The sequence below is a fragment of the Zootoca vivipara genome, chromosome 4, assembly GCF_965207765.1.
Source record: "Zootoca vivipara chromosome 4, rZooViv2.hap1.1, whole genome shotgun sequence".
Taxonomy (NCBI): domain Eukaryota; kingdom Metazoa; phylum Chordata; class Lepidosauria; order Squamata; family Lacertidae; genus Zootoca; species Zootoca vivipara.
The window spans coordinates 57490212-57513112 of record NC_142587.1 but is presented as its reverse complement, the minus strand read 5'-3'; the positions used below and the strand labels follow the sequence as shown (position 1 = coordinate 57513112).

Below are 22901 nucleotides of genomic sequence, written 5' to 3'. Positions count from 1 at the left end.
GTTATAGGAGTAAGCTCCATAAAATGCAGTGTTGTGTACTCATGACTGCATAGGTTTAGCTTGTAAAACACATTGAGCTTTAACAAACAATCTTCAGAAAGCTGAAATGCAACATTCTCCAGTGGTTCCAGGTTTGGAAGTCTTTACTTATGAGAAGAACCACTTCCTGGAAAGATTTCCTGGAAGAATTACCCCTTAGCAGCCTATATGGTTAACAGGCTTTTAGCATGGCTTGTGTCTGATCTGTTGCCACACTGTTTGAATTCAATTTCAACAGCATATTCAATTTGCAAGACGGAGCAACACTTTCAGGATGTGGCTTGGTGTGTCCAGGCCCCAAAGCCTGAAAGAAAGGATGTTTCTGAGGAGAGGCTGCTTTCCACTCCTGATGCAGCTTCATGGGGCTTGTCAGAATCGTACCACAGCCTGTGCACCAAAGCAAAAGAAGCTAGTTAGCAACATTGTTTGGATGTATGTATTCCCTCAGTACGGTTGTTTCTTCACAGGATGTGTTCTTTCCTTTTGGGTTTGGGAGAGATTAGGAGAGAAAGGGGATCCACCCAAGTTTCAGCACCTCTCAGCTGCCTAAACTCACAAGTGTGTTCAAAGTTTCCATGTGGTACAGGAAGTTTACACTCCATCCCTGGTCCATTGTCTTGCAGCAGTCATAAAACACCATCCTGCAGCAACAACTAGATCCCACAAATGCCAAGAAAGACTGTGATGGGGCTGGACACTGAGAAGTGTTCTCTGAGGCCTCTCCTGTTTTTCCACCCTTTTTTACCTCAGGAATATTAGCAGCAGTGTGCTTGTTCAGGCCTGCCTTTTCCTGTCAGTGCCTCAGAGGCAGAGCAGGCACACACACAGGGGAAGGATAGTTCATCTACGCCAGGTATCCCCAAACTTTGGCCCTCCAGATGTTTTGGACTACAATTCCTATCTTCCCTGACCACTGGCCCTGTTCACTAGGGATCATGGGAGTTGTAGGCCAAAACATCTGGAGGGCCGCAGTTTAGGGATGCCTGATCTAGGCCTTGCTTCTGCTGAAGCAAGAAGGCTATGTGCATGAGACAAGTTCAATAGCACCAGGCCTTTTTTTTTCCAGCCGGAACTTGCTGGAACTCCGTGCTGGCACCTCTCAGGTGGGCACCATTGCTGTTATAAGAGAAGTGATTTCCAGCACCTCTTTTCCTAGAAAAATAGCACTGAATAGCATCAATGAGGACTATTGTGTTTCGTGAAGAATGAGCAAGCAATAAAGCTTATCAGAGTTAATATTTCAGGGAGGGACCCTCTGCATACTAGTGAAGTACAGGGAAAGGCCCCAGAATTCTGGGATTAAGTGTAAGAATACATTTGGGCCTCAATAGTTCAACAGCCAGAACAGTTCCAACAGCTGGCTATCTTCCTAAGAAGCTGATGTGTCTCTTCTTTGGTAGCATCTAGGTAAAGGTAGTAGTGGTGTATGGAAGTGAGAGCTGGACCATAAAGAAGGCTGATCGCTGAAGAATTGATGCTTTTGAATTATGGTGCTGGAGGAGACTTAGTCCCATGGACTGTAATAAGATCAAACCTATCCATTCTTAAGGAAATCAGCCCTGAGTGCTCACTGGAAGGACAGATCGTGAAGCTGAGGCTCCAATACTTTGGCCACCTCGTGAGAAGAGAAGATTCCCTGGAAAAGACCATGATGTTGGGAAAGATGAGAAGGGGACGACAGAGGATGAGATGGTTGGACAGTGTTCTCGAAGCTACGAACACGAGTTTGACCAAACTGCTGGAGGCAGTGGAAGACAGGAGTGCCTGGCGTGCTATGGTCCATGGGGTCACAAAGAGTCGGACACGACTAAACAACTAAACCCTAAACATACATATAAGCGACACAAATTATATATATATATATATATATATATATATCCTGTTTCTCATATTTTAAGACATACCCATAAAATAAGCCATAGCAGGATTTTTAAGCATTCAAGGAATATAAGCCATACCCCGAAAATAAGGCATAGTGATAGGCGCAGCAGCAATGCCGGCCGCGGCAGGAGGAGGAGGAAAAAAATAAGACATCCCTGGAAAATAAGCCATAGTGTGGTTTTTTGAGGAAAAAATAAATATAAGACATGTCTTATAATATGAGAAACACGGTATATATATAGTTTTATTTTACTCTTTTCTCTGAATTAAACACAGCTAATTTCTATACTGTGATGCCTCCCCAGAGACCACAACATTAGAGAGTTGATAATAAAATTGAATTACTGTAGCCCTTTGTGTGGTAGTATTGATTTGAGAGATGTTACTCTCCAATCTGAAGAGAGCCCATGCTTCAAAAACTGAGGAGACATTTTCAGAAGTCATATCATATGAAACAATTTACTTCCCAAAATGAGCAAATGCACTTAAGAAGGCTGGATAATCAAATTATGATGAGCCTCACCACCAGCAATATCTCCACCTTTTAAGCATTTCAAGAAGTGGAAGATTAGGGGGAAAGAGGTGAAATGGAAGAAGGATCGACATACGGTTATAAAAAAAGAAAAGTGGATCCCAAGTTGCAGGATGCAGTTAAAGGTGAGTCCTACATTTGAAAAGTTTGATGACTGTCCTGGAGGATGTTCAACTTTGATTGTTTTCCTTGCCATCAAAGGAAAACAAAAGTGGAATTTATTTTTTCTTCAAGGCATTTGAAAATTAAACCTGGACTGGATTATCACTTCAACGTTACAGGCTGAAGCCTTTATACATACATACATCATTTTATTTGTATAAAATAAAAATAAAAAACAAAGCACACAACCAAACTGAACAATTTCCACATAAAATGAGAATAAACATACAAAATAAGCATACAAAAATTCCAAAAACAGCAACAAGCCACTCACCCCCAGCAAACCCCCCCCCCAGCAATACTCCAGGTCAAGTGTCTGTTTAGGAGCCCCACCTTTTATAGTCAGGGCCCAGCCTTCCTAGGCTAGGTGGACAAAGGCCTGTAAGGCAGGGAGCAGATCTTTCAGAACTCGCAGCCAAGATGGTTTCTCTTTTATAAGTGGTTTCTAAACCGTCCCAAGTGTTTTATAACAGTCAGTTTTGAAATAAAACCCCCAAGAGGACATTTATTTAAATACTGTAACTGTAAAATATAATAAGACGTGGAAAAAATCTTGCTTGCCCTTCCCCAATTTAGACAATTTTTGGGATCTGTTCAGAGAGTCAGTCATTTAAAACTTGGGGGTTGTGCTGTGTTGAGGACAATCCACCACCACTGGATGCTTTAGCTGAGATTCCTGCATTGCAGGGGGTTGGACTAGATTACCCTTGGGGTTCATTCAAACTTTACTCATCTATGATTCTATGAGTTTATAAATAAGTTAACCCACGTGACTTCATGGGTGGAGATACACATTTGAATGAATTTTAATCAAACCATGTTAACTGTAGACTATCCTCATACATTCATTTGGATCTCATCTCATTTATCTTAATTATACATTTATCTACAAAGTATGTCAGCTTCTGAATTTGGAACTGCTAAGATTGGGGAGTGACTGTGTCTATTTATCTCATTATGGTGGGGGAGAAAGCTTCATTTTTTGTGTGTCTGTGGAACAAGAGTGACACCCAGTGGCCACTAAGACAACTTCAAAAATTAGGATTTATCTGTAAGGAAAACACTGGGGGCTAATTTGATTAGTAGAATGTCTGTCATCTGGTGGGCGGGGCTTTTGTGTTGTTCTCTGAAATGGGCCCCTCCCTTCAGGTGTTCAGTTAAGTTCAGGTAGACAAACTGACATTCTTGTCTCATGTTGTAGTTTCTCTCGGACACTATGTTATTGTGTTGCAATTTTCTTTGACATAATGGGAGCCGCTTACTTTGCTGAAAGAAAAGAAACTCTGCTGAAAAACACTGGAATATCTTAAACTGGGTGAGTGAGGGGATATTCCCAGTTGGGAGGATTGATTTTATTAATCACCCCACCCTCCACATCAATAGGGTTATAGGCCCAGGCTGATGAGAAAGAGAAAAATAATGGCAGCATGCATATATATATATATATATATATATATATATATATATATATATATATGGGACCCAGGTGGCGCTGTGGGTTAAATCACAGAGTCTAGGGCTTGCTGATCAGAACGTCGGCGGTTCGAATCCCTGCAACGGGATGAGCTCCCGTTGCTTGGTCCCAGCTCCTGCCCACCTAGCAGTTCGAAAGCACATCAAAGTGCAAGTAGATAAATAGGGCGGGAAGGTAAACGGCGTTTCCGTGCGCTGCTCTGGTTCGCCAGAAGCAGCTTTGTCATGCTGGCCACATGACCCAGAAGCTGTCTGCGGACAAACGCCGGCTCCCTCGGCCTATAGAGCGAGATGAGCGCTGCAACCCCAGAGTCGGACACGACTGGACCTGATGGTCAGGGGCCCCTTTACCTTTACCTTTTTATATAAAAGCTGGGAAAGCCCTAGAGCTTGCTGTGCAAAATTTAGAATGGAAAATGAGCTCATGAAAACAGACTCGTAGGAAACAATGGAAAAATCTGCACCAGAAGAAGAGGCAGAGAAAGTAAAGTGGAAAAAGCTAAGACAACTTCAAAAATTTAGTTCTTGTGAAATCTAGATCAATGTTCCACTAGACCACATTTTACTGCTTAACTTGGCTGGATGCATTGGGAGCACTTAGTATGCTACAATGAAGAAAGGGACCATTCCATCCTCATCCACAGCTACCCTATGTGTGGGCCAGGCTACATAGGAGTGACTAGCCAGTAAGCTGTATGACCATCCAATAAGCTTAATTGTGTTCCCTGCCCCCCTGTAACTTATGAAGCACAAGTAGAAATGGGCAGTTTGCAAAGTACTACACCTGTGAATTCCAGCTACCCACCATCCTAAACATAATCCTACTCCCCTCCCCACCCCACTCCAAAAAAAACAGGAAAAGGGGCTAACAACACCTGACCCACTTTTCCTATGGGCCATTGACGTCTGAACTTCAGCAGAAATATGTTCACTCTGACTCCCACAGTATTTCATGCCCATCATTTATAAAGTCATGCCTGTTCAGTAAAAGAGGGGGCAGGGGAATCAATGGTGTGATATATACAGGAGAAGGCAAAAAGCTTTAGAAGACTGTCAATATGTTTTAAGCATTACCACATGGCGGTGGTTTGCAGTGTATTAGTTTGAGGTGCTGTCTCAGACTGCTAAGGCTTAGTAGAATATTGCTCCCTGTCCTTCGATGTGTGTGCATGTGGTTTTCCCTAAAGAGCTCTCTGAGACATCAGGTTTGTTTGGTCTTTTATTCTTTATCATTGCTATGCTTAAAGTTCTAATTGCAACCATCAATTTAAATTTTCATTATAAGATAGGTTAAATGCTTAGTCAGTTTGTTGATAAAAACCCTATACTACATATTTTATGTATAGCTGAAAATAGTAATATTAGTTAAATTAGTTTTGGAGGGTCTTTTTATATGAAAGAAATTGTGCCAAAATTCAGCTGTTTTTATTCAGCTACCAATTATGTCATTTGTTCAAAAGGTTCTGGGTGTGTTTGTTTTAATAATTGTTTACACTGGCTGCAACCAATGCCCAATCTGCATATGGGCAAATTCCCAAATTTAAGTGATGTGCATATTTGTGTAAAAAAACAAGCTACAATTGTGAATACTGTTGGCAAGAATATATAAAGGATCAGATGCAGAGTTACAGAAGTGAGGAGTCAAAGCATGGTGTCACAGATGGGGTGTTGGCTACTCCCGAGTAAGCACTCCACACATCCTCTGGATTTTCATAGTTTTATTGTGCATGCTATATACAGTGGTGAGATGTCTCAAATCATGTCTGCTCTGCATGGGGCAGAAGCCCACAATGGCGTCTCGTGGGCTCTGACCCCCCTTTTAAGACTCCAAACGCCCCTCCTCCTTGCTCTATGGGTCCTCCGTGGTCCCAAACCAGGCTCCTGAGGTGCCGTTCTCTCTCCTCCCTCCTTTCCAGCCCCTGCTGAAGCTAGCTCCTCCCCTGCTTCCCTGCTACCAACCTGGAGCTGAGCCACCAGGACTCTGCAGAGCCCTGGACCCGTCTTAACCCTTCCTGTTCCTGATTTGAACTCCCAGACTTGCTGCTGCTCTCCCATCTGATGGAAGTAAGCAGAGTGGGCTGCTCTCTGCAAGCCCTCTCTCTTACATCCACCCCCCCTCCAGGCTCCCCCCCCTTTCTGAGGCCTGGTTTGCCTGGTCTGATGTCTGTAAAGAGGGCTGGAAGCCTGACAGGTCTTCCTCCTCTGTAGTGTGTGTAAAATCCTGTTCCCCGTCGGTGCTGGGTGGCTGGTCCGTGTAGTTCCTTCCGTTGTCATCCTCCTCCTCCCTCTGGAAAATTGCTTCCGATTCCCGGAGGGCTCCTTGGGTCTGCGTCTCCCCTGCTCCCCACCTGGGATCGCCCTCCCCCTCTGTGTTCCCTGTGCTACTGACGTGTGGTGGTTTGGGTCTGTGGGAGAAAGGAGCGTGCAGTTCCAGTGTGCGGTCCTCCCCTTGCATGGTGTGCGTGGTTGCCTCCGCGTTTTGGGAAGCAGGAGTGCCCTGCCTGGCCATCAGACATTTTAACCCCCCCTCCCCCCACCGGGAGCCCGGGCTCGCTGTGGCACTGTAGACCTCCTCCTCTTCCTTTCTTTCTGGAACCTCTTGGCTGCCTTCTCCCTCCACCCTTCTGTCTAGTGTCTTTTGTGTGATTTCCTCCCCCTCCCTCCTGTCAGCGTCTTGTGTTGGATGTGTGTCACGTCCTCTGAACCTTGGGCTTTCCCTAAAGTGTGAGAGCAAAGACCTGTGACCCACGGGATGGACCTTTCTCGCTGTAGGTGCTTCCCCCCTGAAGGTGACAGGGTTGATCTGTGTCAGAACCTTGAAGGGCCCCAGCCTTCTGGGTGCCAGCTTCTTCCCCCTTCCCCCCATGGGAAGGCCTTCTGACCACAGCCAGACCCTGTCCCCTCCGTGGAAGACCTTCTCCAGTCCCCTGTGATGGTCTGCCCCCTCCTTGTAAGCCTCATTGCCCCTTGCCACGTCTCCATCCAGTTGTTGGTGTACTGTCTCCCTCCTCTCACCCCATGCCTCAATAGGTGGTCCCCCAATCTCCCCCTCCCCCTGCTCTGGGAAGGCTCTGGGGTTTCGCCCAAGACTGGCCTTACTGGGTGTGAGCCTCGTGAAGACATGTACTGCATGCCCCTCCGTGGGGTTGTCATGATATTGCCTGAGAATCTTCCCTCTGAGGGAGTCCTGGGGCATATACCGGGCATCATTGCTAAAGAGTAACCCCTCTTTCTCGGCAAGCCCTTCCCCTGCCCCCTTTTTCTCCCTCAAGTCCCTCCGTATGTTCTGGGTAAAAGTGTCCTCTTTGGTGAGTTGGCTCAGTTTCTCTTCCTGCATCCCCGCCTCTGCGTCGTTCCATCCGCCTGGGGAGCTGATGTGGTGCGATCCTGAGGATTCTCCTTCTTTCCTGCAGTGCTCCTTGCCGTCTGCATCTCCAAAGGTGAGATCTCCCCGGCGCTGGCTGCCCACAGGGTCATTGTCCATTAAGTCCAAAGCTAGCACTTCTGCGTGCTTGTTCACTGTCATCTTCCGAGAGGGGGTCTGTTGCGTGACCTCACCCTCCTGCAATTCCCGGCCGCCTACGGTCAAGACGCTCATGGGCAGCTCCCTTGGGAAAATGGGAATCTGATCCTGCTTAGCCAAGTCCACCGATAGGAAATCGTTGCTGCTGCCCCTGCGGAGAAGCCCGACTGTCTCCTGGGTCTGGCCTCTTGGCAGCTGCAGACTCACTTCCATCTCTTTGTCGTGCTGTGGGGTGTTACAGGAGGGCTCAGTTGTTGGTGCTCTGCCTGGCCCCTCCCCTCCTGATCTGGCATCCAGGCTTGTGTCTGTGCCTGCCTGCTCTCGCCATTCCTTCCTCTGGGGGCAGTGTTCCACCCAGTGGCTGGGTGCATTGTAAAGGCATCTCCCGCCTTTCTCTTCCCTCTGTTTTCCCGCGTCAGCGTTTGAAAGTACCCGCGCGCGGGCTTTGTCCCTCTGCATCACATCTGGCTGGAGGGGGCTGTGCTGTGCTGCAGCTGCCTCCCCGGGACTGTATGGGAACTTGTGGCCGCTGCCTTTCCCCTCCGTCTGTCCCCTCTGCCCGGACTCACCTCTCAGCCTCCTGCACTTCCACGCCACCATGCCTCTCAGTCTTAGAGCCAGCTTGTGCTGAGGGTCGCCCTACAAAGTGCTGGCCCGTCCCGAGTGTCCTCTCTGCTTGTCCAGCCTCCGCTCCTCCGGCTTGGCTGTGTTCAGAGCTGCTCGGTTCACTAAGCTTGGCTTCCCCTGTGCCCGGGTGCCTACCTGGTGCTTGAGCCGTTCCATAGTTGCAGGGTGCTGGCAACTCATGCCAATCCTCCCTCGGCATCTCTCTCTTCTGCTTTAGATGCTGCCAACTTCATGCCGGCTGCTACATTTGCAGCCCTCTTCCCTCGGGGTAGCCATCAAGAGATTGTGGGCTTGCTGTCACAGATGGGGTGTTGGCTACTCCCGAGTAAGCACTCCACACATCCTCTGGATTTTCATAGTTTTATTGTGCATGCTATATACAGTGGTGAGATGTCTCAAATCATGTCTGCTCTGCATGGGGCAGAAGCCCACAATGGCGTCTCGTGGGCTCTGACCCCCCTTTTAAGACTCCAAACGCCCCTCCTCCTTGCTCTATGGGTCCTCCGTGGTCCCAAACCAGGCTCCTGAGGTGCCGTTCTCTCTCCTCCCTCCTTTCCAGCCCCTGCTGAAGCTAGCTCCTCCCCTGCTTCCCTGCTACCAACCTGGAGCTGAGCCACCAGGACTCTGCAGAGCCCTGGACCCGTCTTAACCCTTCCTGTTCCTGATTTGAACTCCCAGACTTGCTGCTGCTCTCCCATCTGATGGAAGTAAGCAGAGTGGGCTGCTCTCTGCAAGCCCTCTCTCTTACACATGGGTTGACCTACAGGGTTTCTTATGCCAGTTTGTAAAAAATATATATTATGATATCTAGTCCAATAATCCTAAATCATCAAAAAAATCAGGCTTCGGGATGTAAATTATTTAAGGCTATTAATTATGAAATTAGATAGATATTTATTACGGCTTTAAGCCCGTATAAACAAACAAAACAAGACCATAACAGAACCAGACAAATTATGAAGTTGCTATTAAATGTTCACATACTTGTTATTCTTGTTATTGGCTCTTTACACATTTCTAAGTACGTTAGGAGTTGCCCATCTTCTGTGTCACCCCCAGACAGCTGGGGAAGTCTTTAAATAACCTAACCATGTGGGAGGGGTCAATTTATGTGGTCTTTCCTGCTGGATCACCTCCTGTCCATGTGTTTGAGCCATTTAGGTTTTACTTATGGATATTTTAATGTGTAAACTTCCCCAATTGTCTTAGAAAACAAGGATAGTAAAACTTAGCCTTTCTCACTGAAGTTTTCTTTTCCTGTATCCTGGAATGAGAACCACCTCAGGATGCCAGTTCCTGCAGTAGTAGATGAAGTCGTCATAATTGTTAAACAAACTTATAGACCGCTTCACAGCACAAAGCCATCAGAGCAGTGCCTCCTGCCTACTACATGAGAGGTGTCAAAGACATGGCTAGCTCCAGAATCGAGACCACCACCCCCCGTCCCCAAAAATGCCACCTGTCAGGTCCACCAGTGCCTGCATCCCAGTTTGCCTGTGCTGGACAGCAGCAGTCCTGTAATCTTCAATGTCTGGCTGTAAAACAGGTATCATTTCAGAGTTGGAAGGGACCCTTGGGACCATCTAGTCCAGGCATCCCCAGACTGCGGCCCTCCAGATGTTTTGGCCTACAACTCCCATGATCCCTAGCTAACAGGACCAGTGGTCAGGGATGATGAGAATTGTAGTCCAAAACATCTGGAGGGCCGAAGTTTGGGGATGCCTGATCTAGTCCAACCGCCTGCAATGCAGGAATATGCAGTTGTCTCATATGGGGATTGAACCTGCGACCTTGGTATTATCAGCATCATGCTCTAACCAGCTGAGCTGTCCAGTGGTGTTTAGCATCACTATTGGTCATTGCACTGCTCAAGGTAGAAACTGGGTGGGGCTAGGTCAGGAGGCAGGCAGATAGGTGCTAAATACAATCTGACACAGGTATCAGTACCCATAAGCCCACGGCACTTACTCAAGGGTGCTGGAATTGAGCTTGGTCACAAAGATAGCAATTGAGATTCCTGCCTCCCTCCACCTCCAAGAAGAGGTGGTGCACAAATTAAGTTAACTACTCCTTTAAAATCCTTTTTAAGTCTTAAAAAAATTATTCCTTGTGTATTATTATTCCTGCAATTAGCATTGTAAAGTATCTATCCCATATTTGCCATGTATTAGGAAGATTTTTGTTGCCAGAAAAATGTAGGAAGTTATTTCAGTTCTGTTTTCTTTTAATATGAATTGGCATTTAGCGTGAAAATTACAGGATAATGTCACTGCATTGTTGGTTCTGGTGCAGTGTGTGGTATGCACTCATGTTAACAAATTCCTAGAGTCTTTATTTTTAGAGTGTAAAAAACTTGGGTAAATTTTACCCATTGCTCAAAGATTTTCTAATTTCACTGGTATGTTTGGAGCTTTTGAAACTCCAAAGCACTATAAGAGCTAGGTAAGCATTAAACAGATAAACAGTAATCTAGCTTCTACAGCTTAAAAGAAGGAAATGATTTACTGCAACATACTTTAATTCAAAAATATCTTTATTACATGACTCTACCCACAGTTTAATGGATATGCCCATTTTAATAACTGTTTGCAGTCTCACTGCTAATGTTTTATTGCTCTCTAATACATTTAAATATTGATTTTCTTTAGAAATGAGCACTTATGAAAGTGGAGGTGAAGTTTCATATGTCTTGTTAAATATTGACATTTTAAAGTCTCCACAGATTTGCCTTTAAGAGTATGTGGGATTTTATCAAGTTTGGTATGGAAATATTTTGCTGCATATACAGTCTTTTCTTTGTCAGTTTATAATTTGGTGATTTTTATTATTTTGAGAAATGTTACATTCATTGCAGCCTGAAACATGGATATAGAACCAAGCCGTTTTCTACCAACCTGTGCACTTGCACTCTAGGGAAAGAGTGGGAGACCTTTTAAACCACAAAAGCCCCATTTCCAAGGGCTGCACACAGTTGGCGGATGGGACTCCTCTTGATTGGGCTTATTTCATTATTCCGCTTTTGCATTCTTCCCTATGTAAAGGGTCTTTTATGCTAAGTAAGCTTCTTTTCATCCTTTGACGAAAGGGATTGTGACCCTGTAAAGAACAGATATCCCTTCACACCAAGTAATATCTTTTCGCCAACAGTTTGCCATGTCAGGATTCAGCTTCAATGTATTCTTCATACTGCGCCCCAAACTGAGTGTAGATACTGACACTCAGGGATTGGTGCTATACTACAGTCACATTACAAAGTAAGACAAAGCTGGGTGCCACCAGCATACCGATGACATCATCTTTATGTACTAGAATATTATCTGAGGGTATATGGTGCAGTATCTTTGCGGAAGCTAAGAAGCGCTGGGTCTTGTCGATGGCTGGATGGGAAATCAGCTGATGCCGTCTTGATTTCTACAATAGGTGAAAGATTTGAATAAATAAATGAAAATAATAAATACATGGTCATGCAGTCTCCTTCTGGGGAAAAGACTGAATTCTTGTTATATTCTACAAGTTGATTCCTGTGTGGCTGAGTAGTATCCACACCACCCGAATCCAGTCACAAAGTGATGTCCTCCACTACCAGACGTCCTGTAAAAATCGGATGATCAAATGTATCAAAGGCTACTGAGAGATTCAGAAGAATTATCAAGGTCATGCTCCTATTCCACATCTCCAGACACAGGTTGTTGACCAGGGCCACTTAAGTAGGGTTTGACCCAAGACCGAGTCTAAATGCTTGATTGGTTTCATTGCTTCCATGGATCTTTTCCTAGTTACTTAAAAGGCTACTGACTGATGCCGCATGCATGGGACCTGAGTAAAATGCTGAACCTTTCAGTTTCAATGAGCTTTAACTTCATTATTGGAGTCTGGAGTAATTAGTTGAAAACTGGAATTCAATTTTATCTAAAGGATGGCTATTATAATGCTTTACCTCACCTATAGCTTTCCAAGGCTTTTAGCCTCTTGACAAGCAATCTGTCAAGGAGGAATGTTGAGTGCATTCATTTTTGACTTCCATTCTTCTCCTGCAGCAGCTCAAGTGACTCCAGCCGAACTCTGGCATTTATCACAGACAAAATTAGGTCAGCAGAGAACATAGAGGTACAGAACTGAAAGGGGAATAAATTTGTCCTAAAAAGGAAAATGGGAAGAGGCTCTCACATTGTTGTTTAAATCAGCTGCTGCTCACAGGTAAGAGTTCTCTGAGGGAATTTTCAAGTGGAATTTTAATATGTGCTCTTTAAGTGTAGTTTAAAAGGTTTTATAAAGAGAATTCAGCCTTCCATGCAACAAACTTTCTAATCTGAGGTACCTTAAAATATAGCCTGGTCACTTCATGTACCGTATCTTGTGAATATGTGTAATTTTTGTTGTTTAAGTGGCAAGAAGCAATTGGGGAAGTTGACAGTATACTCTTAAATAGGAGAGCATAAGGTTTGTTTTTTCAAATTATGTATATCTGTCCTTTATTAAGCATTTAACTATTCTTGTCTGGTGCTTGTTGCCTATTTTCCAATTTCTGTTTGAGCAGATAATATTGATGCTTATGCTTTATATGGAACATATTGCCTAACAAATTGGAGAAGCGGAAAGGTGGGATAGTTTTAGTATCTGTCCAGGAGCTGGTTAGTTTATTATCTGAATTACACTGAATAAATTCTTAAGTAGTTTGAAACCAAACTACTTTTGGGATGTGTGGGGCAGAGTTATGGCATATTAATGATTATATTGTGGCATGAGTTATGAAACTTCTTAACTGTTTTGATGATGGTGATTGTGTGTGGAATAGATAATGGTTTTAGACAGATGAGTAGATTAGGAAGGTGGTATACAATGTTAACCTGAAATAGCCATACCAAATATAACACCACAGTTGTAGGTGTTGAAAAGAGGTAGGAGGTTATTTTATCCAATTTCTGGATAGCCCATTAAAAGAACATTGGAGGAGGTCTGAAGGCCTACTGCCACCATTTTATATCTACCCGAGTGCCCTTAGAATGGCAAAACATTGGGAAATAGCAGAATTCTGAGGGGACTTTTTTGTGGGTGCAGGTGACTGGCACCCATAGGACATTCTCAAAATTCAAAATGTGCCTACTTATCTTATAATAGACAGAACACGAATGCATTTATAAACCAAATAAATAATATTATGCCTTCTTTAATCTCTAATTAATTGCTTTGGTGTGTGTTAGATGTTTTGAAGCTGTTTGAGGTGGGAATTTTTTTGGTGATCCAGGCTTCTAGGGAACTTAAAAAAGGTATTCAAATGTCTTGATTTCTGTATTATCTGATGGTGTTTTCAGTGTGCAGGCTGGGTGCTTTTCATTTGTAACCTCATTATGAACACCATTTAAATGTGCAGATGTTTTTGCAGAAGTTGTACTTAGTTGATGATGCTCATTTTTATTATGGAACCTGGTGCCTTTCCTACAACTCTGTCCTCATAAGTAGACTTTCATATAAACATGAGTGCAACAATATGCATTAGTAGCTTCAGTATAAACTGTAGAGAGGGATGTAAAATACAAGACACAAATATGGGTACAATTTTTAATGGTTGTATGTAAAACATAGATCTTCAAAGAGTGTCTACTTCACTGAGTAAATATTTCAATGTAGTTCTGTTTTAATCTACCATTGGCAGTTTTAAAGTTATTTATGTTGTGGGAGAGGATGTGATCTGAATTGTTGATGACACCTTTGAAGGAAAACAGGAGGCGAATCTTTAGGCATATGCATGTGTTTATGTGCAATATATTAGGGAGAAACGTAGGCCCTTCTCCTTGATCTCTAGTTTCTATGTGCTAAGAGAGTTCATGTGTATGTGTAACTATACACACCTATAAATACACATGTATATACATACACTTAGGGATGGGTGAATCAGTGTATTTCTAGTGCCAGTTTCAGATGTGTTCAAATCAGGTGTGGTTTATGTCAGCTTCTGCAGTTTTGGTACAAAATCATACAAATTTATCCCCTAAAAATAAAATTTAAATTTAAAAAACTGTGTCACACAATTCAAGAAGTGTAAGTTTGACTTAACTGGATATCACCCTAGGTCAGTTTGCAAAAATTGTGAACCAGACAAAATTCTACTGCATCCCTAACAGAGAGACTAAGTGCATTGAACCAAGTGGCCCCACATGCAGTTTAATAGGCCAGGAACACCTCTACCACCCCTTTGTTTTTTGTGTGAAATAGACATGTGGGGAGCCTTCCTGAAGCTCCAAGCTACCTGGATCTTCGCAACATAATTGGAGTGCTGTGTTGCAGCAGAATGGGAATTTTGGTAGAGCAAAATAAGTCCACCCCATCTTGTGACCTGTAAGCTGTATTCCTCAAACTGGATGGACTATTCTGGAAATGTAACTACTTTGGGCATTTTAAAAATACACCTGAAATCATGAAACAGGCCCTTCAAAATGTTAGAAGGACTCACCATAATGTGAGTTACGGTTCAGTGGAATAGCTGCTTCTGTGCTCCAGAACTGAGCCAGCTGCTAATATACATCTTATTTTATAATGTTACTATTAGGAGGACAAATGTTAGTGGTACAAGGTTTGCAAGCGGCAGTCATCTCAGGCAGGAATAAGTGAGATTTATTCTTTTGAAATGAGAAATAGTTTTAAAATGGTATTTTAAAGTTCAAAGTCTTTCATTTGAGAAATTCAGCATGCTCTCAGCTTCTTCGGAAGACAGTGAACAGTAATGAGAACAATTCCCGGTTAACTCTAGCCAAACCTTTTAACTCTAAGAGAGGAGGAACTGTAGCCTAATGGGAGACCACAAGCTTTACATGCTGAGGATCCCGAGTTCAATCCCTAGCATCTCCTGTTAAAACGATCAGGTAGCGGCTGATATGAAGACCTATGTTTGCTATTTCAGGGAGCTACTACCTGTCAGAATAGTTAGACAATATCTGGCTTGATAATTGCTGCTTTGCTCTTCCTTTCTTTTCTCTCTGCAATAACCTCCCAGTCACCTTTCACAACCTCATGCAGCATGCACAAACCTGAGGATCTTGTCTCTGTGAAAAGCATCTGCAGGTGACAAGAGGAAAAATAGGTGGGGAAAGGTTTAATCACATATCTCCACCTGCACATGGATTTCCTTGATTTTTTTCTAGTCAAACCTGAGGTATGAGGCAAAATGTGCAGACACTATTCAGCTCATTTGTTTTGCTACAGACTAGCCTGTTCCCGACTTTCAGTGTTTTTTTTACTCAATATATGAAGTCATAGCAATGACTGACACTTAGGAAAGCAGATCTAGTCCATCAGAGACAGAGCAGTGAAACATCCATTGCCTATAGAATATCTTGGTTCATTTTTAAGGCTTTTATACCTATCTTCTGTGGTAGAAGAGTGATTGCTGCTTCAGAGAAAACAATTCATGCATCCAGGGTTTTATTGTAGCTATGATTGGCCAAAAGGTACCCTAAAATGAAAATTAGCAGCAAAAATGGGAGTTACCTGGAATCTTGTTTCATAGCAAAAAAAGAGAGTGATTCCCCTGCCCCGAGTTTGTAAAAGTTTCCCTGCTATTGCCAATGCAGATCAATTCCATCATCAAACATACCTAGGAGATATTGTGGGTTCGGTTCCAGACCACCGACAATAGAGCAAATATTGCAATAAAGCGAGTCACACAATCTTTTTGGTTTTCCAGTGCATATAAAAGTTATGTTTACACCATACTGTAACCTATAAAGCTAGTGCCCCCTGGCTGCAGAGGCAGGAAGGGAAAAACCAAGTTGCAGCTCTAGTTAGCTCCACTCCTGGGGTGTCAGCAGTGTGTGTGTGGGGGGGGGGGCTTCCATCCCCTGGAAGCAGCCGGGTTGCCTGCAGCTGCACTCATGTCCTTGTAAGGAGCAATATCTTTGAAGCACAATAAACTGAAGTACAATAAAATGAATTTGCTACCAAGGAGTGTGGTGGAGTCTCCTTCTTTGGAGGTCTTTAAGCAGAGGCTTGACAGGCATATGTCAAGAATGCTTTGGTGGTGTTTCCTGCTTGGCATGGGGTTGGACTGGATGACCCTTGTGGTCTCTTCCAGCTCTATGATTCTATGATTCTAGGTATGCCTGTATTGTATCTGCATCACAGGGAGCAGGGCTGTGCATGGGTTACACCAATCCTCCAAAGTAACTCAGAATTGTTATAATACCCATTTTGCTATGGGGAGCAGAAAGCTAGAGTATGGCTGGTAGTCCAGTGCTGCTGATCCTGGGTCCCCACCCCCACCCCCGTTTTTGGATTGGGAGATGCAGTGTATGGATGTAAAGCTGATTGTAGTAGTGCTACATGATGGAGGAAACCAGGGAAAGAACTGAAGGGCATAATTAGGACAGCAGGTCTATCTGTAGATGAATGGCCGGACTATCCATTGAAAAATAAGGGAGGTGGAAACCTAGAATACTAGTTATTCTGAGGCCTGGTCTACCCAGGCCTCATTGTCAATCTGTCACAAATACCAAATCCACACCAAATGGTACAGCAGTTCTCTGATGCTAGTTATGTCTATTTGTTGACATAATTCAAATATTTACTTTGGCTCTCTGTCCCCCAGGAAAAATTCCTGTCGGTGTCCATGCCTGTGCAAATTGTCCCTGCACCCATCTTTCAGTGGAGGAGCAGAAACTTTCAAAATTTGCATATGCTGTTAAAAGTGTAACGGTAAAGGTGAAGGTACCCCTGACCATTAGGTCCAGTCGCGGACGACTCTGGGGTTGCTGCGCTCATCTCGCTCTATAGGCTGAGGGAGCCAGCGTTTGTCCGCTTCTGGGTCATGTGGCCAGCATGACTAAGCTGCTTCTGGCGAACCAGAGCAGCGCACGAAACACCGTTTACCTTCCCGCCAGAGCGGTACCTATTTATTTACTTGCACTTTGACGTGCTTTCGAACTGCAAGGTGGGCAGGAGCTGGGACCGAACAACAGGAGCTCACCCCGTTGCAAGGATTCGAACCGCTGATCTTCTGATTGGCAAGCCCTATGCTCTGTGGTTTAGACCACAGTGCCACCCGCGTCCCATGCTAAAAGTGTAGATTGTCTTAAAAGTTTATGTTAAATTTATGAGAACTGAATAGTTTAGAATTCGGTGAGATTTAGCTCTATGTATACAGTTTCTTATATATTTGAGGAATGTGCACAGACTGGTGGTACAACATGATGTCAACAGGCTCCATCCCAACATGTGCTCCGTTGTCCATTCAGAGAACTCTTTACAAATGTTCTGAAGAAAACACACAGGCAGAGAGTGGAGCCTGCCGCCTCTATGTCATCCCCATTATCTTTTTTTTGTTTGTAAATATGCCCAATGCATTTTGGCATGCTTGCCTTTATCAAGGGCTTATATTAAAAATACATTAATGCAACACTTGATCAAGAAACCTCTGCTACAAAAGAACCCATTTAATGTGTGCATAATATGTGTATAGGGCTTTTGCACTCACCTTTCTACTTGTTGGCCTGAATCAATGGGCTCACTCTGTGTTAGATTTAGGCATTAATAATTATTTATATTAACATTAGCTCTGGTATTTTAGCAGGTGTGGATTATATTCAGTTTTATATATTCTGTAAGCCGCCCAGAGTGGATGGGGAAATCCAGCCAGATGGGTGGGGTATAAATAAAGAAATTTCTACTACTACTACCACCGTACTACTACTACTACTCATCCTCTACAGTGTGAATTGTATTATTATAAGTTACTTTGTGTTTCAATTGTGTCAACTGTTTAGAGAGGCTTTTTGATCCATCGTAATTGGCTGTAACTATGGTTTACGTAATATTAGTTTTCCTAAGGTTTATGGCTCACAGTTTGTCCATGAGAGTTAAACCATGATCCCAGGTTTGGGTGGCATGGTAAGCAACACACAGAACTGGAGGATGAGCAAAATTGTTGCTATCTCCTTTCCTGGAGCTTCCACAGTTGTGCTAACTCATATTTTGGCTTGGTGTAGCGTCCAAATCAAGCAACTTAAAACAGAGAATAACAAATAGCATGTCATTAAGAAAAACATTCATTTTTCTGCCCAAAAGTCATAAAACATGACAGTTATCATGGTTCTGTTCACCAAAGTAATTCTAAAGGCCTCTTCACATATATGCTTTCCTTTGTAAGAGTAGACAGTGGGGTAGGGAGGAAAAGTCTCATGTGCACCCTCATGTGTGAAAATTCTGCACATGTGTTGATTGTGTGTGTACTCTGAGCTGGAGGAGGTCCCAAAGCAGTTTATGTGGGGTAAAGCTGATCTGTGCAATAATCACAAATGATGATGTAGAAATGTGGGGATGTTTTCCTTTATTTTACCTTTGTAGGAGAAAAAAACATGTGTGAAGTAGTCCTAACTTGTGCCGTGTTTATCAGTGACAAGCCATTATTGTTCATCAGCTTGCTGTCTTTTATTATTTTGTGCCTCCCCCTCAAGAATAATTGAACCATGTCAGTCTGTGGCCTCTTCTTGAACTCTCTGAAATGGTGGCACTTCTTTGAACTCCCTGCTTTCAGTTGCTCTGACCTTGTTGCTCGTTTATAACTCATGTGCCATTTATCACTCCCAGACTTACAAATATTGTTGGGTGGGGGGAAGAGACCTGAGTGCAATCATTCATACTATAGCCTCTTTGTATTTGAGCTTCATGGCTTCCATATCATGTAACCGATAGGGAGAGATTAGTTAGAAAGCTGTAATTCTTCTGAGGGATTGTGATGATACTGTACCATAAACTGTGAAATGATGCTCAAGAGGTTTGAGATCATCAAAGCCATGAGATTATATTACAGCGTCGACAATCCGTCTCTGTCAATATCCATTTTATAATAGTTTTCCTGCAACCTAGGTGTGAAATATTGGTCATTCTATAGGCTATGAAACTCCCAGTTGTATCAAACCTTTCATTGCTATGCTTGTCACCTAGGCTATGACGGAAACCAGGTGTGACATAAATGTGGATGGATGTGTGCTCAGTAATGTTGTATGGAAATCTTCTGTTCTTTCAACATATCCAAGCACATTGTCATAGGCTGCTTGTGGAATGGCACAATTTAAAACATGAACTCTGGCTGAGGCATTCATGACAATAATGTACAAGAGCCAGTCTAATAAGGTAACATAATAATATAGCATTTCTTAGAGTTTTGATGTCTGAGGCACTAGATGGTGTTTTTCTTTCTAGATAGATTTTCAGGAGGCACACTTTACTTAGGTTCAAAAAGATTCATATCAATATAATCAGTCAGCACTCAGAACAATGGACAGATGCCTTCCTTGCAAACAGTGTAGAAACATTGCCTCCCATGATCCACCCACTCTTTCCCTTTCTTAGCTCAACATCATGTGTGGTGCCATGCTTTCCAGGCAATGGTAATGCTTCTCGGATTCCCTGTACTTCTCAACTGTATTGTGGGCTACATCACTAAATCCAAGAGCAGAAATGCAAGGAGAATGGAAAACGTCATGTCTGGAACTTCTTAGTGCTCAATATGACTTCACTCTGGGTTTATCCACACTTACGGTTTGCCCCACTTTTTCCATGCACAGGTCTGCACTTTAAAGCTCTGTGCAATTCGGGTTTTACACAGATTGTCGTTTGTTCCAATTCAGCTTTAAAGTGCGGTTATCAGAAGCGGCTTAGTCATGCTGGCCACATGACCTGGAAGCTGTATGCCAGCTTCCCGCAACCCCAGAGTCAGTCATGACTGGACCTAATGGTCAGGGGTCCCTTTACCTTTTTATCATGGGGAAAGGCCTAAAGTTAAAAGGGGGGGGGGAGGCTAAGCCAGTCCTGTGATATTTGGAAGTGGGGCATTCCACTCATTCTGCTGAGTGGATGCCTGTTGCAAAGTCCTGACCTGAATGCACCACTGTAAGGTGGTTTTCATTTACTCCTTGTAACTCCTACAGTGTCAAGAGAAATAACGGCCATGATCTTTTCTCCTGTGCCACTTGTAAGCGCACCTGCTTAGAATGACTTGTGAAAGATAGCTTCTAAGAAGATTCTTCCAACCACACATGGCTTTTATTTCTCTGCAGCCCTGCTGTTGAAGCTGACCATTGTTGCCTATAACTTCATTCCCTATCACTCTTTCTGGGGAAAGGTAGCAGAAGGAATATACACACAAGCAAAAGAAGAGGCTGTGGTTTGGTGGCATAGCCCATCACTCTCTGCGTGTAGAAGGCCCCAGGTTCAATCCTTGGCATCCCCAGGTAAGATTGTCTTGAAAACCTGGAGAGCCACTACCAGTCAGCATAGGCAATACTGCTGATCAAGCTAGGTGGATGAATGGTCCAACCTGGTGTAATACAGCTTTCCATGTTCTTAAGACTGGGCGCAGTAAATTGCAAGTTGGTTGCCCTACTAGAAAACAAGGTTGCCCTTCTGGAGCAGCTTCAGGGGCGTGTATCTACGCTCCAGAGAATTAAAGAGCTGGAGCTTTTCTTGGATGCAGCAGAGCACACTGTCTGCACCAAGGAGGAGACAGGGGATCTCCCTGAGGAGGAGGTCAGTTCCCCAACACAGCAGCCAGATGTATGGAGGAACGTGACTCATAGAAGTAGAAGGCCCAGGGATCGCTCTGAGTGCTTAGAATTAAACAACCGTTTTGAAGTGCTCATGGAAGACGAGGAACAGACTCCACCTGAGGATCTCTCCCTCATCACAGTTGATGAGGAATATGAAGACGAGCAACCAAGTCAGTCCTCTGGAAATATGCAGGTAACCTTGGAAGGGACAGCACATAGAAGAATCCCAACCAAGCCTCTGAAGAGGCGTGTAGTGGTGATTGGGGATTCCCTACTGAGGGGTACAGAAGCAGTGATCTGTGGGCCTGACAAGATGTCTCGAGAGGTGTGCTGTCTACCTGGGGCCAAGATCAAAGATGTAACAGAACGGCTGCAAGGAATAATAAAACCCACCGACAAATACCCCTTCCTTTTGGTGCATGTGGGAACCAATGACACTGCAAGCCATAGCTTACAGAAGATCAAAAATGATTATGAGGCTCTGGGCAGGAAGTTGAAGCAATTAGATGCACAAATTGTCATCTCTTCTGTCCTCCCAGTTGAACGACATGGCCCAGGGAGAGAGGGAAAAATAGGGGAAGTGAACAACTGGCTTCGCAAATGGTGCAAACAGGAACGGTTTGGATTCCTAGATCACGGTCTGCAGTTTCTTGATGATGGACTTCTGGCAAGTGATGGACTGCACCTCACAAAAGTTGGGAGGAATGTTTTTGCCACAAAACTCAAAAACCTCATCAGGAGGGCTTTAAACTGACTTATGTGGGGGAGGGAGACAGTGGTCCTGAAGGTAGGAGTCTATCAAATGCTGAAGATGATCATCCAAATGTCAAGGACCAAATGGAGCAAGCAGCATGCAGACCTAGTGGTGGGACGAAAATATCCTTAAATAAGAGACATGGGGGAATGATCAACGGTCTTCAATGTCTGTATACTAATGCACAGAGCATGGGAAATAAACAAGATGAACTTGAGCTCTTGGTACAGCAAACTAAATATGACATAATAGGCATCACTGAAACCTGGTGGGATGAGTCTCATGACTGGAATGTAGTAATAGAGGGATACAATCTATTTAAGAGAAATAGACCAAACAGGAAAGGAGGAGGAGTAGCTTTATATGTTAGGGATATGTATACCTGTGAAGAGATCCAGGATTTAAAACTTCAAAGCCAAATTGAGAGTATCTGGGTCAAAATTAAGGGAGAGAAAAACAACAGTGATCTCATTGTGGGAGTTTACTATAGATCCCCAAGCCAAACTGAGGACACAGATGATGCCTTCCTGGAACAGATGGCCAAGCATTCCAAAGGAAGTGAGATAGTAGTAATGGGGGATTTCAACTATCCTGATATTTGTTGGATGTCAAACTCAGCCAAGAGCATAAGGTCGAACAGATTCCTCACTGGCCTTGCAGACAACTTCATTGTCCAGAAAGTGGGAGAAGCAACAAGAGGATCAGCCATTTTAGATCTGGTCCTAACCAATAGTGATGACTTGGTTAGTGGGGTAGAAGTGGCAGGATCATTAGGTGGGAGTGACCATGCTCTTCTGGAGTTTATTATCCAGCGGAAAGGAGCAACCAAGCATACTAAGGTCCAAATTCTAGACTTTAAGAAAGCCGACTTCAGAAAACTTAGGGAAACGCTGGGTGAAATCCCATGGACAGTAATACTAAAAGGGAAGGGAGTTCATGATGGTTGGGAGTTTGTTAAAAGGGAGATATTAAAAGCACAACTTCAGGCAATACCAATGAGACGGAAACATGGAAGGTGCCTAAAGAAGCCAGGCTGGCTATCTAAAGAACTTTTGACTGAGTTAAGATTTAAAAGGGATATGTACAAAAAATGGAAAAGGGGGGAAATCTCCAGAGAGGAATTCAAACATATAGCCAGCACGTGTAGAGACAAAGTCAGAAAAGCTAAAGCACAGAATGAACTCAGGCTCGCCAGAGAGGTTAAAAGCAACAAAAAGGGCTTTTATGGGTATGTCCGTAGCAAAAGGAAAAACAAGGAAACAGTGGGGTCACTCAGAGGAGAAGATGGTGAAATGCAAACAGGGGACAGAGAAAGGGCAGAACTCCTCAATGCCTTCTTTGCCTCAGTCTTCTCCAAGAAAGAAAACAACG

The 22901-nt window shown here is 43.8% G+C and overlaps 1 long non-coding RNA gene across 5 annotated transcripts in view; it reads left to right on the top strand.

The window, feature by feature from the left end:
• Positions 1–12311: 12311 nt before the first annotated feature.
• LOC118084639 (uncharacterized) overlaps positions 12312–22901 on the top strand; it is a 259755-nt gene continuing 249165 nt past the window's right edge. For 2 of the 5 annotated variants that reach the window (XR_015949589.1, XR_015949599.1), the window contains exon 1: positions 12312–12434. This is a non-coding gene — a long non-coding RNA (uncharacterized LOC118084639). The other 3 variants (XR_015949591.1, XR_015949593.1, XR_015949594.1) reach the window with 3 other exon arrangements.